Source organism: Dipodomys ordii, unplaced genomic scaffold (genome assembly GCF_000151885.1).
Source record: "Dipodomys ordii isolate 6190 unplaced genomic scaffold, Dord_2.0 Scaffold43, whole genome shotgun sequence".
Classification (NCBI taxonomy): Eukaryota; Metazoa; Chordata; class Mammalia; order Rodentia; family Heteromyidae; genus Dipodomys; species Dipodomys ordii.
This window is the reverse complement of record NW_012267259.1, coordinates 8149921-8161524: the sequence shown is the minus strand read 5'-3', so window position 1 is coordinate 8161524 and position 11604 is coordinate 8149921. Positions and strand designations below refer to the sequence as shown.

The window sequence follows — 11604 nt, the reverse complement described above, 5'->3', positions numbered from 1 at the left end:
GGGAGGGGAGCGGAGGGGAGGGGAGGGGAGGGGAGGGGAGAGAAGTTAGTTTTCCTAAATGGCAAAGTAGGAAAAAATATCATCTCACTTCAGGCTGAACCTTACACTAACAGTCATGCCGGTAACTCATTCCACCTTGACAAAATCCCACCGGGTAAAGATAAAGAACCTCATCATAGAGGAGGGGAATGGCATAAGCGGGATTCAAATTTGGGCCTGGCCTAATCCACACCTTCTCCTTCTCCTTGGCCTACCAGACTAGAAAAGGAGGAGAGCCTTGTCTCCTCTTCCTCATATACATATTGTTCCCACTCCAGCCCCGCCCCTTGCTTGCTGCCTGGCCCAGCCGTCTGTACTTGGGTGGTCTAGTCTAGATGCCAGCAAAGGTCCAAGGGTTCTAGGTCCTGAGGAGAACAGATGAGAAGACACCCAAGAGATGGGGAGGGTGCACCTTGGCAAGAATTCTCTCCCAGATGATTCGTAGGTGGAAAGAAGATCTTCCAAGATGGAGGGAGAGACCGCCAGGTGACACCATGCTGCAGCTGAGATTTAGGAGAAATAAAAGGACACTTTGGGTTCTATTTCAGTAGCTGTTGAACTCACCCAGCAATGCCAGAGTAGCTAATAAATTAACCCCCAATGCCAGAGCTTGCCTGTGACAGGCCAATGAAATTAAGGTCTCTAGATGTGAGCCCTGGAGCACTGGCAGATTTCCCCCTGGTTAATCCTAATATACAGCCAACATTGAGACCCACTTGGCCAAACGCATGGCTAAGAGATCAAGACAACAGCAAAGGGCTGGGGGGCTGGACTGCAGACACTTAAGAGTCACCCAGTCCAAATCACAGTGCCCACTTATTACAAAGTGGTTGCGCTCTTGGTGACAGCCACCACAGTGTCCTGTGGTCAGGAGCATAGAATATGGCAGGGTCATCCACACCAGCAGCAGGTCACTGAGGAGGGGAGAAGGCACCGGACAGCTGCTGAGAATCCAGGATGACTACAGGGACAAGTGATGCTGGAGCCCACACCTCCTGCTGGCCCTGTGGGACATTCCAGGGAGCCCATAGGTCAGGCTGGAGGCAGAGAGGGAATGAGAATGGCCTGTGTTCCTTCTCGACAGAGGCGCACGCGGGCATCCACAGCGCCCTTCTACCTCTCTTATGTTTCCAGCACGTAGGAAAGGGGAGCGGGAGTGGGACCAAGTCCTCTGAGGTGCCTGTGATGGCCTTTCCTCCAGAGACAGGAAGACGGGGACAATAGTGAGCAGGAAGGGGAGACACACGGGGCCAGTCCACAGGGCAGGGGTGACTAGAGAATTACTACAGCTAAAGCCTTGGCTTGACTTAAGAAGAAAAAGGGAAGGAAAGGGAGGGACAAGGGGGGAAATGAAGAGGGAAAGGAAGGAGGAAATGGAAAGGGGAAAAGAGAAAGGGGAAAGAGGAGAGGAGAAAAAGGGGGGAGATTGGAGGGGGAGGGAATGAGGACAGGAGGGGAGAGATGGGGGCTATCACCACCACTGGATCTCCCTAAGAATATTAGTGGCCTGAGGATAGCCCCAAACCTGGATAAAAATCCAAGGTCCAGTGCTGACCTGTGACTCCAGAAAGATGGCAGCAGGTGGGATGGATGCGATCACGGTCCCCAAGAGAAGCCCTGTGTGGGCTGCGTGCCAGAGGCGACTTAAAATCAGCCCCACGGGTGACGCCAGCACCCCGGGGCCTACAGAACCCGGAGTCCTTCACTGCAGGGACGGAAAGGAGGCTGTCCTTGGGTAACAGTTATTTTAAGTAGAAGTGGCAGCAAGCTCCAGAGCTGGGAAGTGAAGACATCAGATGCTTCCCTTGGGCTCCAACAGATTGCAAGTATTTCAGGACATTTTCAAAGATTTGATGCAAAAGTTCCCAGAGTGGTGGGTGAGTGGAGACAGGTCAGTTAGACTGCTTTTTGTTTTAATTCATCTGTTGATAGAAACAAACCATTTCAGCATAACCATTAATGAAGCAGAACTTCTCATTATAATACCAGGAAAGAAGGGAAGAAGCAAAGGGAGGAAGGGAGGAAGGAAGGAAGGAAGGAAGGAAGGAAGGAAGGAAGGAAGGAAGGAAGGAAGGGAAGGAATGGAAGGAAGGAAGGAAGGAAGGAAGGGAAAGAAGGAAGGAAGGAAGGAAGGAAGGAAGGAAGGGAAGGGAAGGGAAGGGAAGGGAAGGGAAGGAAGGGCCCTAAGCTCAAATCACCAGTTCAGTTTCCATTTTTACCCATTCATAAAATTTTACATCAGAGGTTCTACAGCAGCCTTCACCTGCACCAAAAAAGCACATAACAAGTGGCAGTGAGTAAAGATGCCGCTGGTGCAACAGCAAGGAAAGTACTGGAGGCAACATGTTCAGGAGCCAATTTGTGTGCTCCCTACGACAGTACGACAGCGGATGCTGTAATCCAGGGTGTGCTTTGGGGAATAGCCCATGAATGAAAAGGGCAGCAAAGGGAGCTAAATCATGGATTGGGGACGGGGGCAGAGAGTGAAACACAAAGGGTCATGGGGACGCGCATGCGCACATCCCTTGCATAGCCCTTCAATGGGCTGTCATTCATCATAGGCTCTGCCTTCAGAGCAGGGCTGTAAAGCCTATCTGGGAAGGCAGAGGCAGCCACTACCCCGAGGTCAGGTCAGGAAGGCCTCTTTTGATTTCTACTGACAGCCTCAGCAGGGAGGGAGGGAAGTGCTCTGGGATCCATCACAGGATGGAGAGGACCTGGGAGTCCATTTGTGTCACTCACCACCCCTAGGAAAACACACAGGTACCGGGTAAAGCAATAAGGCTGTTTTTCCTACTAACCAACCCAGTCTCATGAGCTTATAATTTTACCTCAAAAAATACGCTTTAAAAGCAAAAAAAATTATCTCAGTGCCTCCCTGTAAATAAAGACAAAATGTTCAGGAACAATGTGGCTGCCTTCCAAAGTCAAAAGTGTACCCAAATCAAATTTGAACCTGATCAAGAATTGACTACATATTATCTTGAGTATGCATTATTCTAGATGGTAATAAAAATGGGCTGGGTTTTTTTAATCCTCAAAATCATATATATGCTGATTTAAATTGGTATCTGGAACCATGGCCTGAAATGTATCTAAAAAGAAAAAGAAAAGAAAGACCCAAAAACACCGAAGTACTCAGAAAAGAAAGGCAGGGGTGGATCTGTGAATGCTTTGAACTACAAAATTCTAAGTTTTGATATTTTCAGCTCACTCATCACCTGTGAACTGAGCCTTTCTGAGGTTTGTGGCTGACAGGGCTTCTGTCTCTGGCCTGAACTTCCCGCCAGGTAGGCAGGGCTCTAGCAGGTGATTCCTGCTGCTCTTGGCCTTTCTTTGGTTCACTAGCTTAAGAACAGGCGGCCTATGTGAGCTTGGGTGGGGAACTGGCCACTCCCCTTCCCTTTCCTCTCAGCCTCTCTGGGTGGCTTTGCCCTGGACCATCCTGGCACTCAACAGGGTATTGTTTACCCAGGCACATGACGAAATTCTACTTTTATTGCTTTCTGTAACCCATTAGAAACAGGGAAAGCATCCTATTCCAAGATCTACAATGTCATGCTGGACCCAGTGAAAAACACTCACTGTCAACACAGCAGTGGTGGCTCATGCTACTTAGGAGGCTGAGATCTGAGGATCATGGTTTGAAGCCAGTCTGGGAAGTCTATGGGATTTGTATGTCGAATTAACCAGCAAAAAACTGGAAGAAAAGTGTGGCTCAAGTAGTGGAGTGCCAGGCTTGAATGGAGGGTCAAAGGCCTTCAGTTCAAACCCCAGTAGTGGCACACACACACAAAAAGTCCTACTCACTGTATACCTACTAGTCATTGGATATACTGTCTCTACCCCTTTGCTATATAACATACCCAAGCCATCCATTCTCACCAAATATGCAGTAAGTAACCAAGCAAGCAAAGAGCAAGACATTCTTCCAAAGGCCACAAATCCAAATCATGCTCACCTCACATTCCTTCTCCCTCCACCAAGGGGCTGGAAGTCAGAATCCAGTCTGTGCCATGAACCTCGTCAATTTCAACAAACTCCTAAGTTCATCTTGGGAGGACCTTTGCTGTATCTTAGTATTTTCATAGCCTAACCTTTTATGCTTCCCACATGAGCTTGTCTCCATGAGAAACCTGAACTTCAACACATCTCACCCAGAGCTGGCTTTAAAAACTTCTGTCAATGCAAATGCAAGTGAATTCCAATGAGGACTTCCATATATCCCCAGGAGAAAGCACAAAGATCAGCAACTACTATATGTACACACACAGTGGGAAGCGAGGGGGCGGGGGGACCAAGGCTCTGAGGCAAGTTCACAATGCTAGACAGCTAAAAGTTGAGTCTACCACCACAGGAGGTCCCCAAAAACATCCATCTCCTAATCCCCAACCTGTGACTATGTTGTTACAGGGAAAGGGAAGAATTAAGGCTGTGGATGGAATTAAAATTGCTAATCAGCTGACCTTAAAATAGGGAGATCATCCTGGATTATCCAGATAGGAAGAGTGTAATTACAAGGGCTCTTAAGATGGGATGAGAGGAGAGAGAAAGGAGCAGGAAGGCAGAAGCAAGTCAGAAGAGACATGACTGCAGTATGGCGGCCTCTGAAACAGGAGGAAGGGGCTGAGGCACAGGAGGAACTTGGGAAAGGCTCTCTCCTCCGACCTTTCCGTGGAGGTTCTAGAATAGTCATCTTCTCCCAGTGAAGTTGTGTTTGCATGGCAGCTTGAACTCAGAGCCTCTCGCTCTCACTTGGCATGTTACCCAAGGCTAGTACTCTAGTCCTTGTGCTATACCTCCACTTCTGGCCCTTTTGCTGCTTAACTGGAGATAAGAGTCTCAGACTTTTCTACCAAGCTTCCTTCAAACCGTGATCCTCAGATCTCAGCTTCCTGAGTAGCTGGGATTCCAGGCACCCAGTTTGTGGTTGGTTGTCAGTAGACAGCCTAACACCTGCAGTGTCTGTAACCCCTTTCTCCATGGACCAGAAGGACTCCTGCTAAGCTATGACGACTGCAAGACAAAAGTGCATTTTATAAAGCAGGACAGGGAAAGATGAAAAGCTTTTAACATCTTCCACATGACCCCAATAGGGAAAAAAAAATGGTGCTGCCCAACAGCAATCTTCACAAGAGATAACGGTGCCACTTCCCGCCTGAGTAAGAAAGCTGAGTAGGAGAGGCTTGTAAAAACCCATCTTCCAGGTCAGTGGATGCGTTTTCATTGTGGAAATCCGTGTTTAAGAATGCAGGACTGCACAAACTGAAAAACAGCCCCTGTCTTAGCTTGGCATATGGCTGGGTCCTATGCTCAAAAAACACGAAGTAACAGCGATAATGCTTCCGGCTTGCTTCAAGTGGCTGTCTGCAAGCCTGAGGGAGCCTGCCCTCATAGAAAAGCAGACAGCCCTGACACTGTCCCACACCACCATCAGGGGTCTCAGCTTAGTACACTATTATGTCCTTGGGTCTTTTTTACTTTTTGTTGCAGTAATCAGATTTGAATTCTGGACACCTCCTGCTTGCTAGGCAAGCACCGTTCCCTACGCCTCTTGTATTTCAGAAAAGGTCATGTATTTTTTGCCCCCACTGGCCTGAACCATGATCCTATTTTTTGCTTCGCACATGGGTGGTAGGACAGGCGCATACTACCATACCCATCTGTGTTGACAAAGATGGGTTCACAACCTTTTGCATGGGCAGGCCTAAAACCTTCCATCTCCAGGGTAATAATGGAGATTATAAGCCTGAGCAACCATGCTCAGCCTCTTGGTTGATCACAAGGTTCCCCAATTCCAACCCATTGTCATTTAGACAAGGTCTTGAAACCTAACGATGCCGCCGCTCTACTAAAAATCCTTCAGTCATACCATGCCACCCCTCAAATGACAAATGATTCATTAGCTCGCCCACAGGGGCTGCAGCTCTACAGTGTCTTGGCTTTGTAGTTCCTCCTGGTCCTTGCTCAGGCCACACAGGCTGGCTTTCAGGGGAGCACGGAGAACCCAGACTTCCGGGGCATCACTCAAACACAGGCACTATGGAAAACAGTCTAGTACTTCCTAAAAGGTGAAACGAATAGAGTTAGCACCTGACCCAGCTGTCCCACTTCTAAGTACAAAACTAAGAGAAATGGAAATGTGTGCACAAAATCCCACCCAAGAGCACACACGGATATTCATTGCAACATTACTTTAACAGGAGGCAAACAACCCAAATCCATTAACCAAGAAATGCGCAAGCATTTTAAAATAACTGGGACAAAAGCAAAAGAAACACTTTTGGGTTCAACGGTATGTTAAGTATGTGTATGCAACTACACACACACACACACACATATCGCATGGGTACATACGCGCACAGGCATGCACCTACACAAAGTGAGTTCAAAACTGAATTCAGACTTTAGCAAAGGCAAGAAAGGGAAGTTAAACCCTCTTACCCAAAAGCTGCATCAGAAGGGTCTATGATGAGTCAGACCGCACCTCCCAGATCTCAACCTCTCCTTCAAAACAAAGCTTTCTTTCTGAGTGCAGGTCATGGTGGCTTGGCACAGTCCCCCCTTGGGGACACAGCTAATGGCACAGCTGCCTCTGGAATACGCTGGGCATCTCAGCTGGGAGAGTCAAGTGTTCAGGGGTCCCAAGTTTTGCTAGACCCAAAGCCAAGAGGAGTCACATCACAAATGAATCAAAGTTGGTACATTACCAAGTATAGTGGGTACAAGCCTAAAATCCCACCACTCAGACAGCTGAGACATGAGGCCACACAGCAAGATTAGGTCTCACTACCACCCTCAAAAAAGTGATCACATGACCTCACCAGACTCACTGAACGAAGAATAACCCTCTCCCGTGTACTCTAGGAATACCAAATTCAAACACTGGTGAAGTCTTTATGACTACCCTAAACACCAAATCTCAAGTCTTGTGCTGCAGGACCACACCCCTGAAGAGCAGCTTGCATGCCTTCATTGTCCTTCATTGACAGAGGAACAGGACCCATGTGCCACCTGGCTACTTATAGAAAAAGACCTATGCGGTTCCTCAGGCTTCTCTAACCCAACCATCCAAGATGGCAGCCTCCCGCTCATCGGAATGAAGCCATTACCCACATGGATTCCCAAGCCAGAAATCCAGGGATCTCCCCACCTGGAACCCATCTACAAATCATCTTACCCACTATTCACTCTCTCCCTTCCCACAGCTCCTGCAGCTCTAGCCCAAGTCTTAAACTCAGCAAGATCCCAGAAAATTCCTTCCAAAACTCAGCCCAGTGAAGTCTTCAGAAACAGCAAACATCTCCACATGGCTCGCTACTGCTGATGTGAGTGGCCCCCTTTACAGTCTTAGGCCTCCCTTCTTCTGCTTACTGGCCCATCACACTGGATCATTCCTGAATCACCTCCAACCACACTGTGCACCTCTCCCAACCCTCAAGACTTCTCCACGTGATGTTACCATTGCCTGTGGTAACTTCCCATTCTCTGGGTGAATTCTAACATGAATGGATATGCTTCCACCTACATGGAACTCTTCCTGCATTAACCCTGTGTCACTACCTTGAGCAACTGGACAGAGGAGGCGACCCTCACCACACCCTCCCAGGTCCACCCTCACCACCTGGCCCAGAAGATCCCTGAGAGGAGGGGAGCATGTCTGGATGCCCAGCACTTCACTACTGGCTCCTTCTGTCCTGTTGCTAAATGAATGGATGGATGCAAAATTTTTTGTTCCCCTATTAAAAAAACAATCATTGTTTTTTAACGCCTGTTTTAGCTAGAAGCCAGTGGTTCACGTTTGTAATCCTAGCTATTCAAGAGGCTGAGATTTCAGAACCAAGGTTTGAAGCCAGCCTGGGCAGAAAAGTTCCTATGATTCTATTTCCAATTACCAAGCAAAATGTTGGATTGGAGGTATTGCTCAAGTGGTAGAGCACCATCTGTCAGCAAAAAAAAGAGAAGTGGACGTGGGAAGCCCTGAGTTCAGGCCCTAGAACTGATACCAAAAAAAACCTCAAAATTCCAAAATTTCCCCAATTTGCCTCTACTGTATTCTCCTTTCTGACTCCATGGATAGCATAATCTGAGTGACACAATAAGAAGGCAAATGCAAGACCCTTCCCCCACACTGCTATGTGCATGGAACCATCACTATCTATAGCTGAGAAAACTGAGGTTCTTTCTACTATGTCATACGATAAAGCCGACAAAGCCAGGATGTAAATCCATACAACCACAAGTCTAAACCCAGCCTCCACTCCACCATAATTTGCTCATTAAAAGAATAAACAGTGTAAAATCAAAACCTACTTAAGACTTTATAAATGAGAAAAAGTCTTTTCTGTCAAACCAAGTGTAACTGGCATTGTGTATTGATACGTCTTAGAATTCTTTATTTTGTATTGTAAATATTATCTGTACTGCTTGTAACCAGCCAGCCATGTTAGAAATATAAATCTTGTGTTGAGGAGTTAAAATTAAAAAAACAAAAAACTGTAGCTAACAAGTGTGTTGCTCGTAACCAGCTAACAATGATAGGGAGCTAAATCTTCATCAAAGGAGTTAAAAGCATAAAGCTGCCACAAGCAGGTGTGTTGCTTATTAAAAGGAGAAATCTTTACCAATGAAGGTAAAAGGACCATCAGCTGAAGCTGCTAATGACCTCATCAACCTCCTCCAGCCATGCCCCTCCCAGCCTGCATGAGGGGAGCAAAGAAAATGAAAGACTGGCCCCCTTTCTAACCTTGGCTTAGTCCGTCTCCTTGACGAGGAGGAGGACAGTTTGGACCGGGATACAAACGTAGCAAACTGCTCTGCCTGGGGTGCCTGCCTAGCCCTGCATAGAGTAAACCGCCTTGCTTCCTTCTGCACAAAAGTGAATTGCCTTGCCGAAATCTCCTGTATCACTTGAGCATCTATTCATTTCTGATACTGCAGAGTCGAGTCGAGCATTTCTAACATAGAGATAGCCATACGCTGTCCCTCTATAAACATAGATTTAGACATAGTTAAGAGCTAGAAGGTGCTCCTCTCACCCCCAGAATTGTGCTAGGCCCATTGGTGGCTTCCAGGTTTTGGGGGGAGGGTGTGGTGCTGGGGATCAAGCCCAGGGCCTCATGTATGCCAGGCAGGTACTGTGATACTGAGATACGGTCCCCTGCACCCCCACCCCGTCGCTGCCCCAGGGGTACAATTGCTTAATGAACCTCTCAAATGCCTACAATATAAGACACTGATTTCTCAGGCTAATGTTTAGCACCCAACCAGCCTCCTTGGTACCTCATTTAATCCATTCATTCACCCAGACTCTAATGAACCAGCCATTGGCCTGCTGAGCCCCAGGATGGGGCTGCTAACCTCAGACCTGGATATTCTGGGTATCTTCCTCACCCCAGGAGTCCCTTCCTCCTGCCCATTCCTGGCCCCTTAGCAAACCATTTGCAAACATCACCCAAGCCAAGCACTTCCTCTGCTTCCCTGCAATCCCTTCACTCCAGCCCCGTGTTTCAATAACAAACCCTCCAACTGTGAGCTGCAGAAAGCTCCCTGAAAATGTTCACTGTAACCCCCAGAACCTTAGAATGTGACTATATCTGGAATCAATAAAGAGGTCACTGAGTTCCAAAGAGGGCCTTCCATCAAGAGGAAAAGCAGAAGAGCCGAGGGAAGTCCACATGAAAACACAGGGAGGAGGCATGGGTGGCAAGGTAGCTCCCCTCTATGACCTATGATGACAGAATTCAATGTGGCCTGTAGTTCATTGTGATAATATTCTGTCTTCAAATAACGACGACAACAAAAACTTACTCTTGTTAGGTGCCAGCAGCTCAAACCTGTAATCCTAGCTACTCAGGAGGCTGAGATCTGAGGATCATGATTCCAAGTCAATCTAGGCAGGAAAGTCCATGAGCTTCCTATCTCCAACTGACCACCAGAAAACTGGAAGTGGCACTGTGGCTCAAAATGGTAGAGCACTAGCCTTGAATGGAAAAAGTTGAGGGACAGCGCCTAGGCCAACAAAACAAAACACAACAACTTATTCTCTGTTAGGTTCTGCCAGCCACACTTGGAATATATTAAGTAATTTAATCCTTCTAATACCTCTGTAGTTGTTCACTAGTTCACTGAACCCATTAGACATGAAGAAAGAGAAACACTTGAAGAAGTAAGCAGAGTGCCCAAAGTCACAAAGAAGAAGTAGAGGTACCAGCGCTCTCACCAGGCAGCCCAGACCTAGACTATGTTCTGATGACTGCTCAAGTCTCGTCCTCCCTAGAGCACTGGGCCTGTGTCTAGCTGTCTCTGAAACCCACAGTGCTTGGCACTCAGGGGCCATTCAATTATTGGGAAGCTATTACCTCCCAGAACCCAAAACGTACACTTTTCTTACCTACCCACAAAATGATAGTTTCAGATCTTTCTCTCTCTCTCTTTCTTTCTTTCTTTCTTTCTTTCTTTCTTTCTTTCTTTGTCGGTCACAGAGTTTGAACTCAGGAGCTGGGCCTCTCTGTGCTCAAGGCTAGCGCTCTACCCCTTGAGTCACAGCGCCACCGCTGGTTTTTGAGTGGTTAATTGAAGGTAAGAGTCTCACAGGGACTTTTTGCTTGGGCAGACTTAGAATGGCGATCCTCAGATCTCAGTCTCCTAAGTAGTTAGGATTACAGGTGTGAGTCACCGATGCCAGGCCAGAGCTATCTGAGGTAACTGAATAGCTGGGCAGACCCCTGGTGAACGGTACCTCTCTTCACTGGATGCATTACTCAGCTCAAGACTATTCTTCTGCCTGGCAAACTGGCCCCAGCGGGCCGCTACCTGTACCCATGTCTATCTGTAGGGTCTTCTGAAGTTTCTCTTCTCAGGATTGGTCTTGAAATCTAAACACACTAGAAGGGAAAATATGTGCAGTACAGGATAATTCAGGCTACATCACATACCATAATTGCTACCCACAATTTCCTACGGGGTTGGCTCTTGTCCTTTTTCTTCTTCTTCTTCTTCTTTCCAAAAAGCCATTTGGAAGCACACAAGCAACCCCAAGTGAAAACCTGGAGTTATTTAATTTTAGCCGAATAAAACCTAAGATGGAGTTGAGGGTTTGCACTGTTAAGTGCAGAGTCAGCTTGTAACACGTGACCTGTGATGTCAGCTGCCAACCACACCAACTCAGCTTCTAGCCATTTCCACAAGACAAAGAAAAGAGTGAAAAATTAAATCACCACTCAGAAAAGGGGAGCTGGGGAGCTCTGGCCAGAAGACATTACCAACAGATAAACAGATTCCTTCAGCGATTTAGAAAGTGCAGATTAATGCCTCTCGGATTTGCTTGCCTAGGCTAATGGTTGTGTACTTTCTGGTTCTGATCAGGTCTTCAATAGTGAGGTAACAAAATAATAGTAAGTTTACAGAGGTGCATTGCTACAGTAGCCCAGTAATTCCTGATTTTTTTTGGGGGGGGGCAGAGATCTGATGTGTTGTTGTTACTGTTGTTTAAGTCAGACTTCCCGGGTTCCCAGGACCCAGCCTTCCCACGACCTGCCCCCCCCCACATTGGCCATGGGTTAC

At 47.3% G+C, this 11604-nt stretch overlaps 1 protein-coding gene across 3 annotated transcripts in view; it reads right to left on the bottom strand.

The window, feature by feature from the left end:
- Positions 1–11604, bottom strand: part of Nedd4l (neural precursor cell expressed, developmentally down-regulated 4-like, E3 ubiquitin protein ligase) — a 299659-nt gene that overhangs the window by 239979 nt on the left and 48076 nt on the right. Inside the window, exon 1 of one of the 3 annotated variants that reach the window (XM_013018977.1) lies at positions 1595–1641. The exons of the other annotated variants lie outside the window; for them this stretch is intronic. The gene's annotated coding sequence lies outside the window, so the exon portion shown is untranslated. Of the gene's footprint in view, positions 1–1594; positions 1642–11604 lie in introns of those variants that run through there. 3 annotated transcript variants of the gene reach the window in all.